The 26,641-nt window shown below is 42.6% G+C and overlaps 2 long non-coding RNA genes across 12 annotated transcripts in view; one reads left to right on the top strand and one right to left on the bottom strand.

Moving 5' to 3' along the window:
* Window positions 1–13,218, top strand: part of LOC117886420 — a 200,210-nt gene extending 186,992 nt beyond the window's left edge. For 9 of the 11 annotated variants that reach the window (XR_004647967.1, XR_004647969.1, XR_004647968.1 and 6 more), the window contains one exon: window positions 11,648–13,218. This is a non-coding gene — a long non-coding RNA (uncharacterized LOC117886420). Of the gene's footprint in view, window positions 1–9,051; window positions 9,184–11,647 lie in introns of all 11 variants that reach the window. The other 2 variants (XR_004647970.1, XR_004647962.1) reach the window with 2 other exon arrangements.
* A 4,099-nt stretch (window positions 13,219–17,317) lies between these two features.
* The window catches only part of LOC117886669, a 44,547-nt gene continuing 35,223 nt past the window's right edge, over window positions 17,318–26,641 (bottom strand). The window contains exon 4 of the long non-coding RNA XR_004648019.1: window positions 17,318–18,704. This is a non-coding gene — a long non-coding RNA (uncharacterized LOC117886669). The remainder of the gene's footprint in view (window positions 18,705–26,641) is intronic.

Raw genomic sequence — 26,641 nt, 5'->3', positions numbered from 1 at the left:
TGTTTAGTGAAACGGCTGCATAACTGACTGAACAGTGTCAGAAGTTATAAACAAACTTTGACTGCAGATGTGTTTAGTTTCGCCTTGACACAAACCCTTTTCTTTCTGAAGTACAGAGATACCCCCCAGATTACATGAACCACAACACACAGTAATTCTTCTGCAATTAAGAAATTAAATAAAAAACCATGGCATACAATGTTCTTCTAATAAGTACAATACACAGCCAACTAGTTTAGTTGAAATTAAATTAATGTAAATTCATGTATATATTGAATACTTTGTAGTGTTATGATTTATAAAATTGTTGTTACTGGGATGGATTATGACCTCAGTTACATCTGTGTAAATCCAGAGTAATTCTTTTGACATGGAGAGTTAGCCTAGATTTTTTTCACCATTGTTACTAATGATCAGAGTCTGCCACAGTGTGTTTGCACGTTTGTGTGCGTGTCTGCTTATTTATAATGTGCCCATAATTGTTTTTTCTAGGTAGCAAAGTTTATCTAGTGTTTTAAGATTTTTAATCCAGCCAATAGGTCTAGAAAACAAATTCTGTTTTCTTAATCTGTAAACTCATCATCAGCTCAAAAATGTAATATAATTTCCACGTTGTATCCCGTCAGTTGTACAATCTAGATGAAGACCTTTGGGATACTGGATGGCTCAAGAGATTGGTAACACCATAAAGCTCATAATCATTGGCTCATTCATTCAAGCACAGCCTGAGTCAGAAGAGAACAAAAAGTATCTGATGTACATTCAGTGCCCTATGTGAAATTAATTAGTGACTTTAGTCCAGCTCCTAAAATCCGCCTCAAAAAGCCATGCCCACTATTGGCAATACATTTAGTGCCATGTTCGAAGAAGTGGGTCTTCTAGAAAGAGTTGAGGCCATCAGCATAAAGGTTTGAGGAAGCTTTCAATGATGCTGCTCTACGCATCCTGTGAGCAAATAGAGGATGTAAGAGAATGGGAATTCCATTTCATAGAGGATTTTGAAATTTGTTTTCATTGCAATTTGGAACTCCACCCCCAAATTTTGAAATTTTCTGGAAAAGAGAATTCACTGTTGCCTACCATTGTTTGCATCGTGGTCTGTTGTTGGTGGTAGAGACTTGTGATGAGTTCAATGAGATGCTTTGGAATCCCCATGTCTAACAGTATCCTCCAAAGATACCGGTTGGTATCAGACACTTCTGAGTAGAGAAAGAAACACTTGATCAATGGGTGATTGTATTCTCTGCATTTTTCATTTATGTGACAGATATTTGAGATTTGGTTGTGTGTGCCTTGACCCTCTGAAACCAGCTTGTTGTGGTGGTAGTTCTGCTTTAATCCTTCATTTCATGTAATCCTGGATTATGCAGAGCAGAACTTTGCTTTTGTGCAGTATCAGGGAGATGGTACAATAGTTACTACTCTCTGTTATGTCTCCCTTCTTTGGGAAGGGCAGAACAATTCCCTTCATCCAGTCCTCTGTCCATACATCATTACAGATTTTCCACATAAGATCAGTACCACGTTTGCCAGTCGCTTTTAACAGTTCTGCAGGCATGTTATCTACTCCTGCTGCTCTCCTGGGCTTCATTTTCATAATATCACACACCACTTCCTCTTGCAGGATTGATGGCTCTGGCACCAAACTCTTTTTTCTGTCATGCTGTCTTATGAATGGCTCTGCTGAGGCATATAGATTGGCACAATAATATCTCCACCTGTTTTAAATATCATCAGTCTCAGTGAGGACACTGCCATTGTGACTTTTTATTATGTTTGACCCTGGGGAAAACGTTTTGGTAAGAAATCTGACCACTGTGAACATATCTTTATATGTGTAGTTGTATGTTTAATTATGAAAAATTGTACAGGTATCTTTGCCGTTTTTCTTCTGTTAAGAAGAATGCATTTGGTCCGTATTACTGACATTTACGACAGCAGGTGGGCAGGTTTATTGGATGACAGACCTGGTTACACAGGTCTGATAGGATTCTTCATACTGGGTGATGAGCACTCCGCGAGGAAAGGTGTTTGTGTCTCTATTCTGTGCGCCCAAGCCAAGTCTAAAAGCAGGACACGTAGGCGTGGGATATAATTCTGGAATATGTTTATATTCTTAGGAGATACTTGGAATATTTCACGGACTCTGGTCATTTTACTCTCAATCCCAAAATGACATCTGAGAGCCACCCAATCCTTGTTGTCCAGGATGTCTGTACAATACGATTGGTATCAAAAATGCCTTCAAGTAAATGACTACCTGTGTACTTAGATTGTAAGCTGTTTGGGGAAGAGATTTTCTTTTTGTTTTGGGTTTGTACAGCACTAGTACAATGGGGTCCTGATCCATGACTGGGACTCCTAGCCACTAGACGTTCTAGGGAACGAACGCACTCTGCAGACCAGTCGGAGATCTGTGGAAAGGATCGAAGGATTAATAAGAAGGTGAGACAAAATTATAGCCTTTGGGCCAAATTTAGCTTTAGTAAAAGCTAGAGCGATTCTCTGGACTTTAGTGGAGTTGTTCCTGCCTACACCAGGGTTGTAGTTGGCCTTTTGTGCCTCTCATGAGATGAGGGAAGATGAACCCTGATAGGACTATGTACTTGACAGCAATCTCAATCTCCTTGTTGAAGGGTCTGAGTTCATACCCCAGATCTCTGCATAATTTGGTCTTAATCAGTGCAGGCAAATAAACATATGAGGTTAAAATGTTTTAATTCCTCTGGAAAGTTAAATCTCTCTCGGGACATTTATAAAATCAATGTCCCAAACAATTGTCAAAAATTCCGTAACATCATCCTGAAAGAGGAAACAATCTCCCTAGCAACATTCCCACCTCTCTTCTCTCAGACCTGAAACATGAGGTTTGTTGCTTAGTGCAGAACAGTTGCCACCATTTAGTGCAGGGGTTGGCAACCTCTGGCACGCGGCTCACCAAGGTAAGCACCCTGGCGGGCTGGGCCGGTTTGTTTACCTGCCGTGTCTGCAGGTTCGGCCAATCGTGGCTCCCACTGGGCGCGGTTCACCGCTTCAGGCCAATGGGGGCGGCGGGAAGCGGCGGTCAGCACATCCCTCAGCCCGAGCCTCGTGCCAGAGGTTGCCAACCCCTGATCTAGTGCCTTCCCTTGGTATCTCCACTTAAGGAGTTCACTGTTGTGCAACAAGCATACCTTACAATGTTCATTCTAAAACCAAGAGCATCCTAGCATCCTCGGAGTTCATGGCTAATCAGTGGGTGTTGAGTGCTCACCACTTGGCAGAAGTGGACTCCCTAGTAGTCCCCTTTGCTTTAGACCTTGCTGAGATGTGCCAATACTACACAACTACTACTGCAAATATCATATAGGGAACAGAAAACTCCGCTTAGGAATCAGTTTCAAAAACAGATTTGGCAGAATGATGTTGGCGTCTCTGTATCTGTATAATACGTAAACGTGTTTACAAGTCCCAAAATGTGACAGCCTCATTTTACAACTCAGGTTGTTTTATAATCTGAAGCTATGGGGGGGTTTCCCCTTTTTTCTTGTCTTTTGCTGCAAAACATAGTACAATCAAACAGCCTTATTTATCGTTTGAATCCAGTATTACAGGTCTGTCGCATCTTACGCGCATTTAACATGCGCGATTTCAACTTTACAACTTTGCAAAAACCAAAAAAAAAAAAAAAAAGAGAGAAAAACAACAGTTTTAATACTATACCTGTAGTGCAGGCGATTTCGCCCGCCATTGAACTCAATGGGATTTTGACTATACGCGGTTTTCGCTTTACACGCTAACCACGGAACGGAGCGCCGGCGTAAGATGAGACAGACCTGTACTTCAATCTTATCTAAGCCTGAAACAAGTGAAGCAAGAAAGCAAGGAATGTTACACTATAGAACTTGAATAAACATAACTCAGTAACAATGCTGCATCTGTGTAGAACTAATCGGCTCATTATGTATGTTCACAGTGAAACCCTTTCCATGTACAGACGTATAGAAACTGTCCACACTGCAGTCGGGGTTCGATGTAGTCAATACTATATAGTGCATCTAAAAAACTGTACAAAACTAGATCTGTTCTACAGTGGTTGTTTGATATAGCTTATTACATAGCAAGCACAACATGCTGTCATTAGGGAGACTCCAGCTGAAGGACTAACTACCATAGTCGGGTTCCACGAGCTGGTACTTGTGATGCTCTCCACCTTGGAAAGCTACGGGAGAAGACACACTTAGGGTATGTCTACACTACCCGCTGGATCGACCGGCAATGATCAATCCAGCGGGCATTGATTTATCACATCTAGTCTAGACGTGATAAATTGACCCCCGAGTGTTCTCCCGTCGACTCCTGTACTCCACTGCCACGAGAGGCGCAGGCGGAATCGATGGGGGAGCGGCAGCAGTTGACTCACCACGGTGAAGACACCATGGTAAGTCGATCTAAGAACGTCAACTTCAGCTATGTTATTCATTTAGCTGAAGTTGCGTAAGTTAGATCGATTTCCCCCCCAGTGTAGACCAGGCCTAAAGTTTTAACTTGGGCTCTCCCATCTTTAACTATTTTTCTCCCCACAGGTGACAAAAGTGGAGGAAACCCAGTTACAACAGAGTTTGTTACACATTGTTATGCTAGTGGGACAGTAGTAATATAGTAGGGAGTTAAGGCTAAGACTAACTTATTGTTTAATAGACTTAAAGGCTGATCATGCAAACACTTACTCCTGAGAATAGTAATGTAGTAGTAATTTACTACCATGAGTAATCCCATTGACTTCTCTATGCTCTAAATACAGAAGTACTAAGTTCAGTAGTGTTTTCAGAACTGGACCCTATATTAGTTGGTTTTGGAGCCAGATCCTACTTCAAGTTAGCAGGAGTTTTGACCAGGGGAACAGAATCAGGCCCTTGGAATCAGTAAAATCGTGTCCTGGCACAGTAACATTTCAGGAGAATTCATAAAAATGTTTTGCAGGTGTTAGTGGCTCTGGGGGAGTGGGGGTTGAGGGGGGACTGAGTGCAGTAACCTCAGCCTTTCTATGCCGGTGATAAGGATTGCCTCACATCAGTGGTCAGTGGCACCTAGTGCCAAGCAGCAGTGGCATCAAACAAATCGCACAAGGGAGCTTACTTAATTTAGCTCTCTCCTTGCGAGAGAAGCCAGGCATGTATAAAAAGAAGTGAGAGCAAGGTGAGAAGCAAGATCTTGCCAAAAGTCCAAATTTGATCTGCATCTTCTCTAATTGGGCCCCAGATTTCATGACCCTTTCCTAGCCGTTCCCATCCATGAGGTACCCAGCCAGTGGAAGGCTGCTGCACCTGGATGGATTCATAATGAATTCTCCTCTCCTATTACATACATGAGGAACTCTTGAGATAAGTCTAAACACAAACCCTGTAAAAATCATAGGCTCTGTAACAAATTAGACCAAACTGAGCCTCCCCCATGGTGGGATCCCAGAGCCCAGGCTCCTGCTCAAGTCCAAACGCCTACGCTGCTATTTTACAGCCCCACAGCCCGAGCCCCACAAGCCTGAGTCAGCGGACACAGGCCGGTCACCAGTTTTATTGCAGTGTAGTCATATCCTGGGAGTCTTTCAATTGATTCCAATGGGCTTTGGCCCAGGTTCTTAAGCACAAACAGAATTCACAAAGCAGGTCTCAATGAAAGCTCTGCTCACGGCTACAGAAGCTTATTTTGAAGCCTTTTACTTCCTTAAACAACAACTCGTATTTAGTCACCTGTAAAAGGTTTTGCTTGCTTGACACTTTCCTGTTTGAAGCAGGTCATTAAGAACCTGCCCAGACTCTCTGTCAAGGCTAGGGCTGCTGTGAACACTCAAGAAAAGCCTCTCTAGGTTTGATGTTGTTTACTTTATCATCATTGCGGAGCAACCCATTTCAAAGCAGCCCTCAGGAGGGCTTCATATTCTAAACCCCAAACACTCCAGGGTGTGAAGTGGTGACGGTCACGCCATCTTATTTTCCCCCTTTTAAAAAGTTCCGTTAAATACCCTCAGTTTGGCTGTGACCTCTGCGTGTGACTTTCAGTCAGGTTAGCCTTATCTAAGTAGATATGAGAGACTAGTGCCTCATTGTGAAGCGCTAGGTGGCGAAAAGGAGGACCGGTTTTTACCCACGAAAACTTATGCCCAAATAAATCTGTTAGTCTTTAAGGTGCCACCAGACTCCTTGTTGTTATTATCAACACAGGCTGTAAATTATAGTTAACCCTTTTAGTTCATTAGCTCTTCCTATAATACTCATCTGGAGTGTGTAAGAAAGAAAGAGTTCAAAGTGGCTTCAGATGTTTACTAGCAAGGAATGTGCTGTGTGAAATAGAGGTTCAAGGCCACACTTTCAAATGGGCTTCTCAACTTGCATGCTCAAATCCATGTAGGCCCCCCTATTAGCATGCAAAGATGGGTAACTGCATGCAAAAGTCAGGCAGTCAGGCATGTTCTGTTGCAAGAAATGAGAGTGAAATGGGACAAGGGGAGCCTGTTTATTTTTAACAAGGAGCAAATACTGGCCCTTCCCCACTGTGAGTATGGGGGGCCCAGGTGGCAGAGGTTCACAGGAGCCAGACTGTAGAGCCTAAGAAGGGGTGCTCAAAACCCATACTAGTAAGCTACTTCGTACTGTGGAGGGTAGGGGCATGGGTGCTAGAGCCACTTACCACAAAGAGCCGCTGGTTGATGTTGGACCCACTAGCACAGGAAGAGAGAATAGAAGGGGGGCAAGGGCACCACATCAGTGACTAGTAGCAGCTGCAAAGTGGGTCCAGTGATGTCTGCCACAAAGCTCCCTGCAGCATGCCTTTACTGGAACTTGACACAAGCCCCCAGCTTCCACTCTAAGGGAGCTTAACCACTGCAGAGATTTTCAGCTGGTCTTGTGCTACTTTCCGGCTAGTAAAGGGGTTGGAATCTCTGAGCAGGAGCTCTACCTTCAGCTCTTGTCTTCAGAGGAACTTTTCCTGCTTCTGTGATTTGCAGGGGCTTTAAGAGGGCAGTTTGATCTGGAGCACTGAAATCAGGGGAGCGTTGCTACAATTGCCCTGCCTTCTAATTCAGTGTGTGCTTTCCCACAGCATATTGAAAGTAACTATCTTCGTCATAAAATGGTATCACAAATAGAAGTTGTTTAACGAATCCTGCACCTGAACTATGAACTACTCGTGAGCTACTGCAAATCACAGTTAGGCTAAGAGGAAATACTGACTAACATAATAATCTAAAGGAAGCAGCCATTACGCATCTACTAGCTTATTCCCTTATATGTTGTTTTTTTTAAAGCAGGGCAGAATCCTTGCTGCTGTGTTTATGGAATCTGCCTATTAATCCTAGTTCTAAAGGGCCAGTAGGTTAGAGAACTGGTATGTTAGAAAAAATGTCTCTGTGGAGTTTAAACACCCAGTATTATAGGCAGGGCTCGGTGGGTTAGCGTTCCCGAACAAACAACTAGAATGTAAGAGTCTGGGCTGGGGAACACTTTAACTGTTTGGAAAAACTTGTTTTGTGCAGCTTCAGAGTGTCCCTGGAGGCTGTGGCCCTATGCCATGGCTCCTGGTAAAGGCTGTGCTGCAGTAACAATGGAGCTTTTATGGGGAAGCTGGAGCACAATCAGAAATGTTTCTGTCCTGAGGGATTATGGGGAGGGTAGTTCCTGGGTTCGAGATGGCTGGCACGTTATGCACATTCCCACCAGCCTTCGATAGCACATAAGGTATGTGAACTACAAAATGTGTTTTCATTTGTACTGTGTAGTTTTGCCTTTGTCGGGTGGTCATTCCTCTTCAGTCTAGCCAAAGACAGAAATCTGGGGATGGGTTCATGGAATGAGTGGTGGAGTGAGAGATTCAGAAGCAGTTTGATCTAACTCAGTGCCTGGAAGCATTTCCAAAGGGCTTGTATTTTCGATTCCTTGGTATAGGACTTAAAACCAGCTGAGTGATTAGAGTCGTCAGTCACTTTAAATTTTGTTAGCTGGTAAATTATAAGAGCCCTAGCCGTGGTAAGAGGAGTCCTGTGGAAACTGGAAGCCATCTTCATGTGCTCAGCCATTTCTCATGACAGTAATTGGAAGTCTGTCTACAGAGATGCTGTAAATCTCAATTTGCTTTACAGAAATTAATCTGCACAATTCACCTATGGCCTGTTCCAGTGAATTACAGAGTCACCAGGTCTCCCACTGTTGAGGTGTTGATTATATTTTTAGCACAAGGTGTCAGAGTGCTACTAGTGAAAATTAAATAACATAACTGTTGTGTTTATTTTTAATAGCACAGAATCCATTTATTTGCAGCAAATGTCCATGTCACAAAACCACCTCGACAAGCGGCCTTAATTGGCAGAGGCACAAAAACTCTCACCACGCTCCAAATGCCAGAACTGTCAATCCAGCACAATACAAACACTGAGTCTCTTTAATGTAATATAAATAGAGCAAAAGGAACCAGTTCACATTAGAGGCTGTTATACTGTCCTCCACCTGGGCGTGCTAATATTCGTGGGCATTCTTCTGGGTCTAGAGGGCTGTTAATGACCATAAGAACTTTGGGATCTATTCTTCTTTCCAGTGGCAGTTGGACTTACTTGCATGGTTTGAGGAAAGAATGGGCTCCAAGTGGCTGAAAATTTAAGCCTTCCTTTTTTTAAAATAAACTGTTGCAAAACAGAAGTCACCCAAAGATTCCTTTTTTTTTTAAACTTGCAGAATCTCAAAAAATGAACAAAAATTGAGTTTCTTCTGTGGGGTTCTCTCTCCTTGAGTCCCCTATATTTCTCTCCTTTGTGTGATCTTCCCCTTCATTTGCTGTGGCTTTGCCTTAGGGCTCAACCCTGCTTGAAAACTGTACTTTACCTCATGGAAACAATGACTAGCCCTTAACGACAGCAGCACAAACAAAAGCCTATAAAGGCAGGATTTGTGATTTACATGGGGTTAATTACCACAACAATCATGTTTATTCACTTCTCTAATAAATCCTTAAGGCAGAAACAAGTACTAGCTTGACCAGCTTCATCCTGTGAATGTATCTCCCTTGTTACTTTATTTGCAGATCTGGACGTGGAGAACACAGAGAGAGAGAGAGAGAAAGCATGTCCCATCGGTTAGGCAATGATCTATAACTCATGAGCTCTCATGTTTCCCTGAACTCCTGATCTCATCAACGTGTAGTTTAGTGCTTCTGGTACATAACAGATTCTACCATGACTTTGACTAAGGTTAAAAAAGGGAATGTAGTGTATATTAAGTAAATGTAAGCTACAAATCTGAGCAATCTAATGCACTGACCAGAAGAAGAACGCTAGGTCAACACTAGTCTCTGCTAAGTTATTAGGGCCTGATCCTGTGCCTAGTGAAGTCAATGGCAAAGCTCCAACTGACTTCTGTGATGCAGGGCCAAAACCCTAGAGAGGTCTAGGGCTTTGTTTTTGCTAGTGTATTATATGTACCATTTTATCCTCTTAAGCACTTTTCAAGGACCATGAGGTGCTTTACAAACATTAATTAATTATAGTCTTACAACACCCTAAGGAAGTAGCTAAATATTGTCATCCCCATTTTACAGCTGGGGAAACTGATGCTAAGAGATTAGTGACTAACTAACCCAGGCGGCCGTCAGTGGCAGAGATAGAAATAGAACCAAAAAGGTTTGGGCCCAGATTTTCAAAAGTGACTAGTGTTTTTGAGTGGTGCCATTTTTGGGTCGCCAAAAGGAGACACCTTAAATGGACCAGTGCAATTATCCCTATTATACAGCGTCTCCCAGCCTACTGTTATCGCTATAATGTGTCCTGATCGATTTCCCATGAGGGGATACAAAGCGATTTTGCTTCAGCTGTTGACATTTACTTTGGCCCTGATCCAACGCTTTGGAAATCAATGGAAGCCCTTTAGACTCTCTGGGCCCAATCCTGTATAGTGCTGAGCACTTCGGCCCCCATTGACAGCAATTGCATTTGAGGTTGCGTAGCCCTCTTCAGGCTTGGGTCCTCTAGGACAACATCTAGGGCAGAACATTTCATATGCCTTTGGAAGAGTTTGACACCTTGTTGTGAAGGAAGTTGTTTGTATGAATGCAAGAGCAAGGTGAGACAAGGCAGACTCTTTACTTTGGCATGCACACTGTAGTTAGTACTATTGATGCATAAGATACAGTACAGTAAATACAACAAAGGGCTCGCTGTGGTATTTACACCCACCACAAGTCAGTTTACAAACTAGAATTATTGGGAGGCCAATAAAATAGTTCTGCTTTAGACAGAAATGTCGTGTTTGGGAAGGTGCGTAGTTCCACATTCCTTGTTCTTTACCAGCCTGATACATTCCTACAGCAGAGGTTTTACAAAATTGACCTTTTATTTTCATGCTTCCCATTAATAGTTAAGAAAAACCTAGGGAAAAATAAACACTCTGTCCCTGATTGTTTATTCACCAGTCTCTTAGGAACCATAATTAAGTCTCCCAGGAATTGTGTGTTTTATCATATTGTATATCTTAAAGAGCCACTTTAGGTAACATAACAAGGAGTGCCTTATGAAGGAAAATTGGATTCATTTTAAGTCTCTTTTTTAACCCCCCCAAAGAATGGCTCTTTGTTTACTACTTTCGTGCATGTGGCAACTTGCCCAAGCAAATAGTATGCTACATAAATACCAGAGATTGGTATTTATGATATTACATAAACATACTCTGAATAATGACTCATTGTTGAAGTGAAGAAGAACACAAGCAATATAAATTGCAGTAAATGTGTTGTTTCCCATCATACCAGTAATGAAATGTGAATGTTTTAAGCAAAATTCTGTTGATGTTGGTGAAAAACAATAGAATCTCATTTAAAACACTTAGGTCCAATTTTTAAAGGTATTTAGGCATTGCTATGCTCACTGTTGGAATGCTTACTGATTCAGGATCCTGAATCTCATTTTCAAAAATGATTTAAGCATTTAGTAACCTAAGGGATTTTTAGTTCCAAGTGCCTAAGTTACTTTTGAAAATAAGTAGGCTCCTAAATCACTTACATATTGCAACACTGAGCTAATCAATGCCTAAATACCTTTAAAAATCTGGGCCTTAATCTTAAAAAAAAACCCATAAACCAAAACCAGAGATTGGTGCTGCTAGAAATAACGCAATTACTGGAGTAATCAATAGTTTATTTGGTCAGTAATTAGATTTTTTTGGGTTAATATACAACAGGCTTATCGCTCTTTACATTAAAAATTCATTCTCCATTCACCGCCTATGAAAATCTTTGCTGTGAAAATCTCTGTGCCTAGAGATCTGAGCTGCTAGAATTCCTGGGTTCTAATTCCTGGCCCATTGAAGTCAATGGAAATTTTGCCATTGACTTTAGTGGAGCCAGGATTTCACCCACAGCCATTAACTTGCTCCATGACCTTGTAAAAGTCACATTAACATCTTGGTGCCTCAGTTTATCCATTTGAAAAGTTAACGAAATATTTGCCTCCCTCCCAAAAATGCAGCATGCATGAAGGTTCTATTCAAGTACAAAATGATCATCATCATGATTATTCTTTTAATTATTATTATGGATTGATAGCTCCCATGCTTTGGGCTTCTGAATTAAATAGCGGTTAATACCCAACTATCAAATGCTCACAGTGATTCTTTTCTTTTTAACTCAGTTAACAGGTTACCAAACCCTCATTTTTCAAATCCAAAATTGTGTGTTGCGTTGGTCATCCATTGCTGATGCTGATGATGATCTTGTTGCAATTCTCATCTATGGCTATGCATGTGACTCGGAACCCTGATGCACAGTTGGCCACACTGAGGGTATGGAAAGTCCGTATCTATGATGTTTGATGATGCAACTCACGGTGTCCACGTGCAGCCTGGAGACAATTTCGTCGATCCCGCTCAAACCTCTTACATACTGATCTTGTTAGAGACCACCAGTGAGTCCTGTTCTGAGTCATTTGCTCGAGTTCTTTAAAATTGATGCGAGCCCACTGGAGATGACTCGTGAAGTTATCTTTGAAGTGTTTATATGGATGACCCTTCTTTCTTTTGCCCTAACTCATCTCCCCTTGCAAGATCTGTTTTGAGTGAGGTGGTCTTCCAATCCAATGACATGTCCGGTCCACCTAAGTTATGCTCTCAATTGCATTTTCTCAGTGCTGGTTGTGTTTGCTCTCTCAAGGACCTTAATATTGGTCACTTTGTCTGTCTTGCCAGCAAATGCTCATTGTTGAGCAGAGGGAGTGCATATGAAGTTGCTCAAGCTGTTTAATATCAGAGGGGTAGCCGTGTTAGTCTGAATCTGTAAAAAGCAACAGAGGGTCCTGTGGCACCTTTAAGACTAACAGAAGTATTGGGAGCATAAGCTTTCAGATGCATCTGAAGAAGTGAGGTTCTTACCCACGAAAGCTTATGCTCCCAATACTTCTGTTAGTCTTAAAGGTGCCACAAGACCTTCTGAAGCTGTTTAATGTGTCATCTGTGAAGAGTCCAAAATTGCCATGTCACTTACAGTCCGTGTTTAGTCTAAATTGCAAGAGCATGATAAAGATAAATGAACAGCATTTTTATCTCCCATTTAAAAAGTATAATAAAATTTCTCTCCCAAAATGATACGGTATTTTATACTGTGTTTTGACTGATACCTTCCCTTTCCCTGCAAGCACCACAAGTAATATATATTAAGAGAAATGGAGGCTTAGGGTGGAAATGTGCTTGCAAAAGGGATGCTTTTTTCTTCCTGAAAAGTAGAAAGTTGCTCAGCATCCTATTCTGGCATTTGCATTTCATGATGGCTTGCAGCATTGCAAGCTCTGGCAAAATATTTCCAAGGAACTGCAAACTCAGAATTGAGCTTCACCAGTTCCATGTTGCTGGTATGTGACTGGAGACAGATTTAGTTTTTTTTTTAATAAATCCTCAACAGAAGACTTTTCAGCTCTGGCTCTGAACAAAGGACCCCCCTCCTATTTTTCCACTCAAGGCCACACACAGCTCCTGCTGTCCTTGGCTGAGGAAGAAGACTGGATTGGACATTCCCATCAAACTCATCAGCACTGCTCTCTGATCAGCCACTGGGGGCACTGCAAAGTTCCTGTTCTTGTGAACATCCATGCACTGTTGCAGGTCAAGCGCTGTTAATTGTGGGTGTTAAAACTGTAGACTATTTCTTTGTTTCTTGCTAGTACCTGCTTTGATTTCGTTGGTACATAAACACTGTAGAGCTCTTTAAGTTTTAAAATTTTGAGATCACACACATTCCTGTGAGCTGTTCTGTTTAATAAATGGAATTTTACTGATGGAATAGATATATTTACCCTGTTTCATTTATTTTTTCTTCCTTTTCAGATTTTCTATACAGATTAGGGGGGGCTGTGCATCTGAAAGATTAGAAACCAAAAATAGAAGAGACTGCTGTGGTTTGCAAAGCAGTGCTTGATCCAGTGAGGCATAGTGGTTCAGTTCTCTGAGTATGTCATGGAAGCTTGTCAAGATCTTGATAGCAAGACTGATGGTGCTCTTGCGACCAAATGTGACATTCTGTGCAGCATTCAGGAGAGTGGAAAGTTGATGAAGGATACGTTTACAGAGACAACTGTGCCAAGTGCTGGAGAGCCAGGCTAAGGTAAAGTGTCATCTTAGAGCTGGGTTTCTATCAGCAGACAAGAAAAAAATAGTAGAAATATGAGAGAGGACAAACCACACGGTAAACATCAAACAGAATCACAATGCTGTGTCAACCTGGAGATTTAGTAGTAGTATTTTAGCACTGATGTTGCAGTAGGGCCTGAGGCTCCAATTGGGATCAGAATCCTGTTATGTTAGGTGCTGTACATAAGAAGTTCTAGTCCCGAGCTGTAACTCCTTATTTATTTGGAATGCCTATCCAGTGTGCCTCTCCCATTTACCCTGGGTGAACGTATATTGAAAAGTATTAATATTACCAAATAAACCAATTACAAATCCCCTATCATGCAGGACTCGGTAACCCTCTTAGAGCCATCTCTTCTCAAAAGCCTGAGAGAACAGATGGCAAGATAATCCCATTGAAAAAGTGCAATAACAAGAGGGCCCGGGCCAAACCTCACTGACTTAGGCCCTGTCTACAATACAGCGGCACAGTTACAGCACTGCAGCTGTGCCACTGTAGCATAGATGCTTCTTACATCAACAGAAGGGGTTTTTCCGCCCAATGCAGGTAATCCACCTCTCCAAGAGGTGGTAGCTAGGTCAACAGTAGAATTCTTCTGTAGACCTAGCTGCGTCTACAGTGGGGGTTAGGTTGACTTCACTATGCCACACAGGGTATTAAATTTTTCACAGCCCTGAGCAAGGTAACTAGGTCAATCTAATGTTTAGGTATAGACCAGACCTTTGTGTGTTTTGAATCAGGCCTAGCAACCCCAAACATTGCAAAAGACACAGAAGAAAATAGGATGGTCAATTTTGGGGTATGTTACATATATGTCTTGTTTTAATACAACAAATGCTTCAATTCAGGACTTTTCATAAAAATAGCCTTTTACTCAAGATTAAGGCTACGTTTTAGTCACAGGTATTTTTAGTAAAAGTCAAGGACCGGTCACGGGCAGTAAACAAAAATTCACAGCCTGAGACCTGTCCATGACTTGTACTATATACCCCTGACACATTCTTGGGCGGAGGGGGGGAGAGGGGACAGCCCAGGGGTGCCACAGGTGCTGGGGGTGGGCAGCCCAGGGAGTGCCGCGGGTTCTCGGGGGGAGGGCTGGGGAGGCTGCGGGTGCTGAGGGGGACCAGGACCCCTGCTGGTGCTGGGGAGGGTGGAGGGTGGCAGGGCTGGCACATTCCCTATCTTGCTCCACGCCTCTCTGGAAGCAGCAACACCCCCCTCCCTCTGCCTCTAGGCAGAGGCATGGCCAGGCAGCTCTGCACACTGCCTCCACCCCAAGCGCCGGCTCTGCAGCCCCCATTGTCTGGGAACCATGGCCAATGGTAGCTGTGGGGACGGCGCCTGCGGGCAGGAGAAGCATGCAGAGACCCCTGGCTGCGCCGCGCCTCTGCCTAGGAGCAGAGGGATGTCACTGCTTCCGGGGAGCCCCTGAGGTAAGGGCCACCCAGAGCCTTCACCCCCTCCCACACCCCAACCCGCAGCCCCGAGCCTCCCACCCGAACTTCTGCTGCTGCTGGGGGCGGTGTCCCGAGACTGCCCCAGCAATGGCCAATATGGCTGGCACAGGGGCTGCATGAGCTGCTCTAGCAGCCCCCAGCCAGGCGCACCAGCCACAGCAGAAGTCACAGAAAGTCACGTGACAAAGCCACAGCAGAAGTCACGGAATCCGTGACGAACTCGGAGCCTTACTCATGATCAACCCTACTCTAACAGTGTGCTCATGTGATGGAGGAAAACAAATTCTAAGTGCCAGCTGCCACCAGTTTTAATCATTCTTTTTCAGCCCAGTTCTTAGCAAAGTAATTCAGTCCTTACCATTCTGATCCCCTTTGTCACAAGCAGCTTTGGTACTCTGTGCAGAAAGGTGATCATATATGCCACAGAAACATAATGACTAAAGTAATGCAGAAACACAGTGTTCCTTAACTACTTCATTTCCTTATTACTTCAGCTGTTTAAAATGTTGAATAGTAACTAAGGCTGCAACTTCACATTGAAACAGAAGTTTCTCTGATGTCCGAAACTGAATACCAAGCCTCAGAGCAGTTTGTAACTTGCCTCTATATCTCATGATCTTTATTGCCATGTACCAATAAAATCATTGTCTTACACAAAAGGAGGCAGATGCTACTTCGCTAATGATTGTTTTGAAAACAAGCAGCACCCTGATGGCACCTTCCCAAGGGGGAAACGGAAGAGAGCTTGAATTTCCCTACCTCTGAGTAAGTAAACTATACACCCCTGTCAGCAATCACAGCATTCAATGCACTTGAAGAAGATTTGATATGGAATGCATTTGTGTACAAGCACAACACACACAGGGCCAAAATTCCATGTACATCACTTACAAATCAGATTAATTTTTGTGCATTTAAGAAGTTCAATCAGCTAACTAAGGCAATCAGGCTTTGGCTCAGTCTACTAAATGAATTACTGTACATGTACAATAGGCATTCAGAGACGATGTCTAATAGACAAAATTTGGGTGTAAGGTTTATTTGCATGAGTTTAAAAAGGATCTGATCTTATAACTCAAAGATGATCTCACAAGCCATCTGTGGCATGGCTTCCTTCTGCAACTCCTAACATATGCAAATAAAGACTGCCTCCAGACTTTACCCACTCTGTACTATTTGTACAAAGTTTTGTTTGTTTACTTTTAACAAACTATTTTCTTTGTTGTTCTCACAGTTAAAAAAACATATTCTGTAATGGTCCTCAGTAAACCTTGTGTGACTGTCTGTTCATTTTAAAGAGGGACTGATGTCTTGTTATTAGAGCAAGGACTCCTGGGGTCCTTGCCTGCGCCTATGTGACTTTTGGAAACTTTTGGAAAGTTATCTCAATGCTTTGTGTCTCATTTATACCAGCTATAAAATGGCTCACATAAAACTTTCCTACCTCACAGGGTTGTGAGGCTTAATTAATTAAACATTTGTAAAGTGTTTTCAGATCCTCAAATGAAAGGCATAAACACACCCACCAGTGTATATATTAGAACACACCCACATCCACCATTACATAGCACATGTATGAGAACATAGATGTACTCCATTGTTCCTCAGTACTGTTCTACACAAGGTAAGTATCAATGTTAGGATTCAAAATGGCACGCTGATTTTTACAGGTGAGTAATTTAGCAGCAAGGAGCAATTTATCTGTATTGCCAGGGTATCAGGGAATACACAAGATGCAAGAGGGCCTGATGGAGATGTAGCTAGTGATGTTGCAAGCAGTGAGAACAGAAAACAAGGTGGCACCTGGGATAACCTCCTCACCTGAGCAGGGCTGGCGCTGGACCAACCTCCCTCCTGAGGAGTCAGGATGGGAGAGTCACCTCGTACTGCAGGAGGAGAGAGGAAGGGTCAGAGACAACGTGCAGGAAACATTCCAGCCCCATAGTGGCTTCATCCATTTATTCCAGCTGAGGCTGACACCATTTAACTTCAAAGCCCTTTCATGGGCTCCCATGCTGTGGGAGGACCCTGTTCACAAGCCACCATTAACAACCTACTTAGTTATCACTGGTCTTTAACTATTAACTAAAAAGAACAGGAGTACTTGTGGCACCTTAGAGACTAACAAATTTATTAGAGCATAAGCTTTCGTGGGCTACAACCCACTTCTTTGGATGCATATAGAGTGACTCTAGTTATCTCTAGTTAGTCTCTAAGGTGCCACAAGTACTCCTGTTCTTTTTGAGGATACAGACTAACACGGCTGCTACCCTGAAACCTAACTATTAACTAGCTATTTATGGGGGAGGGCTTATTTGCCTCTCTGTCTTGCAGGTGACCTTTTGCTTCTACTTGTCAGGTTTTTGTGGATGGCTGTTAGAGGGTGGATCCCAGTAGTGTCCATACTGGTTTTGTTTAGATCTAGCAGCAGCCGTTTGATGCCATTAATTACAAATGTGCTTTCCTGGAGAATACTACAGAGCTCGATCTCATCACCCCTTTTGGTCAATGTCAATGCACCAATACTAAGGGAGGTAGTGAAGTTTTTTGGCCTGGCCTATCGTCTGTATTGTGTGACACTCAAGTTTAATCTCTCCAATGTGCCAACACTCAGATCTACCTCCCCTTTTCGTTTAATCACGAGACTGAAGTCTCCTAGCTTCCTCAATATTTGATAGAGGTAGGGATGAGAATGGGAGTAAAATGCCTCAGACTGAGCCTGGATAAGATGAAGATGGCGAAGCATCTGGAAGACGGGGCCAGACCTATTCCTGTGTCTATTGGAAGCATACATCCTACCTTGGCTTGTATGACTTGTAGTCTCTGGGTCATAGAGCTGTAGCTGCTCTTGGATTCCCCAGTGACAGTGCAGGGAACAGAATGGCTTTTCCATTATTTGAAGTCTGTGTGACCTTTCCTCTTTGATGCGGATCTCAGCACAGTAATTTATGTCTGTTTCACTTCAGCTAACCCTAGATTACTACATTAGAGTGTAGCTTCACTTTCCTTTGATTTCTCTGGGCATTGCAGTTACTCAGTATCTCTCATGATTTAGTCCATGTGTATTATACAGCTGAGCATTCAACCATGAATCTTTGCTACACAATGGACTGAAAATCTAGTTTTAAGTGTAAGTCAGAAAGTGTAGGTCAGAAAGATATTAGCTAGTTCTACAAAAGATGTTGATTCAGGGCCAGCATTCATGGTGAGATACTAAAAGGCACAATATGATTTTGTTTCCCATCGTAATATAAGGTTCTCATAGCTTGAAATACCATAAGCCAGATACTTTTAGTAGGATTTATTCTGAGGTTAGAGCAAAGTACAACATTATAATGTCACTAATATAAGTGAAGCTAAGGGTATCATTATTAGGGTGTGTGTGTGTGTGTTATTTAGAGAGAGGTTTTGTAACACTGATGATGTAGAAAAGGTTATAAACTTAGAAGTGACTCTGTGCAAAGGACATCCTGGGGTTCGGTATTTGTTCTCTCTTCCCAATCAATCCGGGTCACTTAAGTCAAAAGATGATTTTTCTAACTGCAAGTGCTGTAAATTCAGCCTGGGATCTGAAAATCAGGTGGTGCTCTTTCAGGCACTTACATCACCATGCTGTAAAAAAGATTCTACAATTAGATCTTATCTGGAAATGTAATTAATTGCATTAATACATGAGGGCAAGTAAAATCCATGTCATTCTTCCAAAGTGGCACTAAATTCCTATACAGTAAAGTTAAAATAATCCCCTTGCTTTTGTCAACTAAGCAGTTATGACTTGAAACCAAAGGGACAAAACTGTTGAATGAGAAAGTGTCATTTTACCATTTCACACTTAACCACACTTTAAAATGGGAAAACTGAGATCAGCCTCATTGATGCTGAAAGGAGTGAGTCAGAGACCTGTAAGAGACTCGGAGAAGTGTGATAGCAATTCTTCTACACCACAGGATTCTAGCTAGCATTATTTGTGTACCATTAACAATGGGACATGCTCAGACTTGAAGAACTAGTACTGACCTTCCCTTGATAATCATTTATACACTCCTTGTTTTGAGTACTCCACCTTAAAGTTTCTCATGAGTCACTCTATCTTTGGAGAGAAAAAGTAAACCCTGATGAATCCTGTAAATTTCCAAGTTCATAATATACCCCTTCAAAAGGGCATTATCTGCAGCTACAGCAGCACTCCACACATTACTAGTGATTTTTTTTTTTTTGTATAGTCTGACTGCAATACAGTGTGACTTTAAACATTACAGAATATCTGAGAGGATAGGGACATTAGGCTTGGTTTGGTGCCAATCCTTCTGTTGAAGTCCAAAGCCAAAACACTCATTGAGTTCTGGGAGATCAGGATAAGACCTTCCCCCTCCTTCTCTCTCACTGTGATAGGTTTATAGAATCATAGAACGTAAGAGATGGAAGAGAGCTATGGTACGAGGTCCTTCAGTCCATGCCCCTCAAAAAAGTCCCCCAAAAGAGGGCACAGTGGATATTCAAATTGATACTCTGACCATAGCCAAAATGCTTATTGTATGGAAAATAAAATCAGATTGTAGCTCAGTGGAGAGACTTTTGTTTATTGGAAACTTTTTTGAAAGCCGGTATGGACAGAGCATGGAACTGGGAGACCTGCATTTTCATTCCAGCTCTTCCACTGACTCATTATATGGCTCTGGGCAAGTCACATGCAGCCAGTTTTTCAAACAAGGCAACTAATTTTGGATGTCTCCCTTTTTGAGGGTGAAGGTAGGAACCCCTCAAGCTGGGCATTCAAAATCAGAGGGCACCTGTAATAATATTCACCTTAACCTCTATATTGTTTTTCCCCATCTGTGAATCTGGGATGATGATACTGTCTTCCCTACCTGCCTTGCAGCCATGTTGGAAGGGTTAAAGAGTAAATGTTGGTGAAATGTAGAAGTGCGAAGTATTAATACTATTGTCACTATTTCATTACAGAAAACAGTCATACCAAAACAATCTTCCATTGCTGACATAAAACTTACCCCACCTTCTTTAGCACATCAGCATCTCATTTTGAAAAGAACACTATTTAGTCATAATAGTCCAAAGCCTGCTGAGCTGTTGAGGGTTGCACTGTAGAACGCCATGCTAGGGCACTGATTAATATACATAAAATGGGTGCAGCTTCAACACAGGGTTCAAAAGAGAAAGATACCCATCTACAAGCAGGCATGCAGGGGGCATGCAGGAACGTTGTGGGTTGGTTCAATGTGAGGGGGGGAGCCTGAAATGTGATGCAGAGAACTCTAAGAAGTAAAGCTTCTGTTTCTTTTCTTCCTTCCCATTGACCCCTTACTTTCTTTTCAGATGCACACACTCTTCCTCTCCTCTCTCTCCCCCGCCACCCTGTTCACATTGGGCCCAATCTTGCATATCCAAAATTTCTCACCAAAGATGGTGGGGATTTTAATGCACTGAGATGACAGAATTGAGCCCTTTTGAGTTAAACTTACCTCCTGACTACTTCTCTTTACGAGGTGCATTCATCTCAAAAGGGGCAAGAGCCAAAAGGTACCTGAATGGCTCGCTGCCTCTTTAGATGCTTAAATGCAACGTTTAGGTGCCACTGATATTTTCAAAACCACTGCTCAGCTGCAGCCCAATTCCATAGGCCCGAGGTCCCCTAGGATTCCACCAGTAGGCATGAGCAAAGCCATGTAAGTGCTGGTGCTGCCCCACAGCTAACAGGCTGTACAGACCATTAGCCCCAGGAGCCCCACAGTGGCATTCTCAAACTAAGCATTCCCCTGCCTATCTTGCCTGCAGGACCTGATCTTGCGGGCATTTTCTGAGCATGTCCACAATATCGGGCCCTGCACAAAAGGCAGATGAGGAATTTTTGGGGTGTGCGTGTGTGTGTGTCCCCAGAACACTCAAGAGCACAGTGATTAGCGTTCTCACCTGAGATATCAGAGACCCAGATTCAAATCACTACTCTGCCTGATTTAGAGGAGGTCTTGAGCCCGACTCTCCTGTATCCCAGCTGAGTGCTCTAAGTCTCTCTCTCTCTGTTTTTTTAAAATAGATTGGCCTGGCTTAGGCACCTAACAACATGAGAGGGTTTGTGGCTGAGAATCCTGAGCAGAGATAGGTGCCACAGAACTATGGGATCTTCTGAGTGGGGACTCCCTCATAGTCTCCTGTTGAAGCTGTTCCACTGAGTATAAATAATTAGAGTCACTGAAGCAGTGGGACCTGACCTGGGGGTCTCGCACCTCCCATGTGAATGCCCTAATCGCTGGGCTACAGAGTCTTCTTGCTCTCTGGCCCAATGACTAAGTATTCATACCAAGTGGAACAGCTTCAACAAGAGAGACTGAGGGAGCTTTACAACAGAATATCCCATAGCTCCATGGTTAGAACACCTCTCCCCAGCCCCCTCCTCAAATCCTTTCTCCCTCTCAGGCAGAGTGGGGAATTGAACTTAGACTTCCCACATCCCAGGTGAGTGCTCTGAGCTAAAAAGTTATAAAGTAGCAGCAGTGGCCCCCACCACCAGATTTTGAATGCAACCCAATCCAGCAGGTGGCTCTGAGCATGTGTACTGGATCAGGCCCTGCCTGTGAGATTGGCTGGCTGATGCCAGTCTGCCTCTGGTTTGTGAATCTCGCACTGGGGCTTAGGCAGGAGATAAGCATCCAGGTACCTAGAGTGAGGCAGCAGTGCGCATGCCCAGAGGCAGAAACTTTGGCACTGGGGGAACTTTCCACTGAGAATTCCCGCACCAAGTGAATTTAACTGCCTAACCCTGTAGGCATCTTTGTGGATCCCAGTGGAGACTAAAACTGGGACTTAGGCACCTAAGTACTGTTGTGGATCTAGGCCTTAGATCTTGCAGTGCTGAGCATAGCAATGCCTAAATACCTTTAAAAATCTGGGCCCCAGTTCCTTTGCCCAGGTTGGGTTTTGCTAGCTGGGCCCTATAGAGAAATCTGAGAGTCTGATGACAGTTAGACAGTGTAAGTTCGGAGCAATTGAAGAAGCCTATTCTGTTTTCTTTGTTTCCCAAGGTTGGTGCTATTATCCTTTCTAACTAAATTATCATTTTGCTGTCTTTGCTTTGGTGACACTCTTTAGCCATGTTTAGAAAGATACCACACAAGCAATGTCACACCACAAAAGCCTGGAAACCGCATGTTATTTATGACTCTCTCTTCCCCTTCATACAAGACAGTATAATCGAGGCTTGTTAGTCTGTCTTCCCCATGCAGGCTGGCATTTCATGTCCATGACCTGTAAAGAGATGGCATGCCCCATGATCGTCAATGGGGAGGGTTTTATCAATGAACTGCAGCAGGACTATAGCTATCATCTGAGTCTGATTGAGCACTTCAGGTTTGACAGATATAACTAGTCATAAATATTTCCTAAAGTAAGCGAAACATGCTGAGGCACTAGCCATGTGCATTTGAACAGAACTGAAAGAATAATGCAAAAGCTGGAGAGATGAACTATACCAAACACTCAGGAAAAGCTCAGAGGAGTTCTGTCTCATCAAGCAACATTTCTGTGTTAAACAGAGACATGACTCCAGAAAATATTCTTTGTATGCAAAAGATGCCACCTTTGACATTAAGGAGTATACTGTAGTACAGCTGCTTCTGCTAATGGAAGCTCACAGGCTACCTGCCAGTGCTTTGCAAATAGACAAATTTATGATCTTTCAGGTACACACACGTGACTGGTTTGTAAGATCTGTGCTTCCAATTCAGCTTCAAAGATGTGATCTTTGCAGGGCTGGCAAGAAGATTCCTTTTCTTAATTATTTGTGATTTTTGCAAAAAGTCCCCACAGGCACTGGATATTATTAAAGTCTCCTTTTTTTAAAATACCGGGACAGAATCACTCCATTGACTTTAGGGGACATATTTCAAATTGATGCTGCTGGAATTAAGATCAGTGTTATGCCTTAGATTTTTATGTCACTTGCTGCAGTTTTTACTTTTTTACCTACAGCACTTTGGAAACTATTAAAAACTCCTCTAGCTACATTTGTAACACTGTATTTTGTATTGACATTGCAGAAAATGTTATTGTGTTCTTAATCAAGAACGGCCCATTTCTACCTGCACTCAATGAGGTATGGAAGCCTAATTTTCTCATCCTATGTGGCAAAACAGAATTCTCTTATTTAACTTGGGTATTCTCTTATTTAACCTTTCCAGCCAAGGCTAGCTGGCTGGCTTTCACTTTTGTCCTTTCTAAAATCTTTTTTCTAACCTAATAGCTTCTAAAATGCAGAAAATTGCACTGGGCCTTGAAAACATTTCCAGACGAAATCACCCCTCGCCCCAGCATTTGTGTTTGTTTGGTTTCTATGTCAGTAGAGGTTCTCCATCCTGTTCAAACCTAATTAATTACATCTATAGGAATGGGTGCAAGTAGCATCAGTGATTTGCAAACATAGGAAAAAGTTGGACAAACTATTGGTATGACTTCACAAAAGCAAAAGTTACATGTTTCAGAAAAATGCACATGGACAAGTTAGCATGTCTCCAGGATAATTGTACGTTGTCTGAACAGAATTTAGGGAATGGATGTTAAGAGGAGATTCTGCCACCAGGGCTGGCTCCAGGGTTTTGGCCGCCCCAAGCAGCCAAAACAAAACAAAACAAGAAAAAAAAAAAAACCCCGCGATCTGCGACGGCAATTCAGCGGGAGGTCCTTCACTCCCAGGCGGAGTGAGGGATCGTCCGCCAAATTGCCGCCAAATACCTGGACCTGCCGCCCCTCTCCGGAGTGGCCGCCCCAAGCACCTGCTTGAGAAACTAGTGCCTGGAGCTGGCCCTGTCTGCCACTAACTCCAATGAGAGGATCTTGGAGAAGGTCAGATTCTGTGCAATGGCACTCTTACTGACTGATAGTTTTGTGGCTAATGATAGGTGAACGAGTTTGGAGAAAATGCAAAGTCCAAATATTCACTCAAAATTCAGCCTGATCCTTGAATGTTTCTGCTGTGTGAAAATAGTGATCAGACTGTTATGTTTTTAAAAGACTGTCTAAGTGCTTCCTGGTTACAGCAAGCAGAAGTATCAGACCACCACCACCACCGCAAGATAGGCATCACCACCTTACCTTTTACAGCTTATAACCCAGCTGGAAATAGAAAGCACAAGAAATCCCTGGACAGAACCATAAGATTTCCAGATCCCTGAGTTTAAGGTAAACGTTAGACAGTGCAAATGGGCAATGATTTCTTCCAGATCACATAGTATTAGCTGGTGGGTGCACTGAAGAGGGCAGCTATACAAACCTCTTGGGGTTTGACAATGCAGCGTACGAATGTTCTGTGGCATTTTGGTGCATGTGACAATAGGACCATACTCACGGGTGTAAAGTCAGCTTTCAGCCATGTTGCAATCTCAGAAAATTAAAGGCACATTATGTCCAACAACTAGCCCTAGGTGTGTCAAACACAGGTGATTTAAAATCAATAGGGCATTATGGCCTTGTTGCCTTGACAACATTTTGTGCCTCTAGTTCAGAGAGGAGCATTCATGGCATCCCATTTGGTCTCATAATATTCCGCCAGTCCTCTGGGATGGGACACAATGGAGAGATTGTCACCCTAACTTAGTGCCCAGCCATTTCTAAATTTATTTTTCTGTAATAATGATTCAGTGCACTTTATATTGATACAGTGTCTTTAATTCAAGGATCTCAAAGTACTTTGTAAACATTCATTCATTCATTCTCACAGGATGGTTGTAAGGCAGATGGTACAATATTAATTTTTACAGGTGAACATACCAAAACCCAGAGAGGTTAAGTAACTTTCCCCAAGGTCATTCACAACCACAATGGCACAGTTGGAAAGATATTCTTAATCCAGGACTCCCTGCTCACAGTGCGTTGCTCAACTGGCAAGCCCACATTTATTCCTTACATAGCCAGTATCCTCATCTGGGCCACACTTTCTGTTTCAGATACACTCTCTTTTCTGGTTTGTTATTATGATGTGTTGACTTTTTCCATGATACTTTTCCTAAAATTCAAAATACTGTGAAAAAGTAAATAAATAAGAAATTTGTAATACCATTTGGAAGAGCCATTGTTTGCAAAGTACATCCTTCCAAATGAATATTTTGCAACCCCACATACAGCAGCATATCTTTGTATCAGTCCCCCCACCACCACCTAGTTCTAAACCTGCCCAGCTTGTATCCTTGGATATTAAAATGGTTTTGGTTAGTTAGTGTGCGATTAAGAAATCTAAAAGAATAAAACTTCATTCTAAAATGCGTTGATTGAAAGTGAGGCTATAGCTATATTTATTTAGTATTAATACTACTATTTATATGTACTGTCGATGATCACAAATCCGGTCTTGGTTTAGCTGGAACATGATAGTTTAACCACAAAATTGCAAGATGAACTGACTACCAACATGGTGGTTCCTTGCAGTTAAGCCATTTGGTGTAATATTGTACTCCCGCTATATCCCAAGTATGAGAATGATTAGTCCAAAGATGACTATAGTTTACCCTTTCAATGAGTCACAAACTTTAGTAATCCTAAAATTGTGTTAATTGCAGTAAAATTACAGTTTTTCATACATCTATCAACGGGGATGGTATTTGGGCTTCACCATGGGTGGCTGCTTGTTAGGGATTGTAAACCACGACCCAAACAAGCAGAGGTTGAAATACTTGCCTTAGAATTCAGAATTAGGCTGGTGTGTTAGTGGCGTATGCATGTGGTCTATGGCATAAAGCTGTGGAAGAGCAGCCAAACTGTAATGCACATATGTTGTCCTGCTATATAGACCCACAGCATGTCAGCTATGAGCATGGACAATTGGCTCACGTGGACATGTCAAGAAAGCACTCATCAATTTCATACAAATAAGTGCGCTGGCAACAGCAGCACATTATGGGTCCAATTCTGCATTCCTTGCATAGCTAACATGCGGGTGACCTCAACATCCATGGGACTCAATGAGAGTTGAGGGCACTCAGGTCCTGGCAAGATGTGGCTTCATGAAGCAGATACGTTTTAGAAATATTGGGATCAAATTACTACTTTTTCCAATCTTGAATCCTACTACAAACAACCCCAAAGAACAACCAGAGCCATTCCTATCACTGCTCACTATAAATACCCAAACCATAACGCTGGCAGCAGCAAGCACAAATAAATCATGGTTTAAAGGAATGCATGCCACTTGCACTCTTAAAAAAGAAGCAGTTGGAAGACTTGCCCAATCTGCTGGGAAAGGCTGAATAGCAACCGCCCCCTTGCCCCTGTCCCCATGCAATGCTCCTGTATCCTGAACTCAGACTGAAAAGCATGGAACAGAACAAGTCAAAATGAGTTCACTCCCACAGGAGTAAAGCATCTGCCCTTTAGCGGTGGGAGCTCCTATTCTGGAGGCCGAGTTGGTCGAGTATGTTAAGGAAGAGGCACCCACAACATGCTCTCTCTCTTATAGAAGATGGTCTTTAGTTCCTTGTGGTGGTGTTTTTTGTTAAGCTAGAACCATGTCATTCAGAATGAAAGTACCATGTACAGTTTCCCTTTGT

Source organism: Trachemys scripta, chromosome 13 (assembly GCF_013100865.1).
Source record: "Trachemys scripta elegans isolate TJP31775 chromosome 13, CAS_Tse_1.0, whole genome shotgun sequence".
In the NCBI taxonomy this organism is placed as follows: Eukaryota; Metazoa; Chordata; order Testudines; family Emydidae; genus Trachemys; species Trachemys scripta.
Note: the sequence above shows the minus strand (reverse complement) of the source record. Positions and strands in the feature narration are given on the sequence as shown.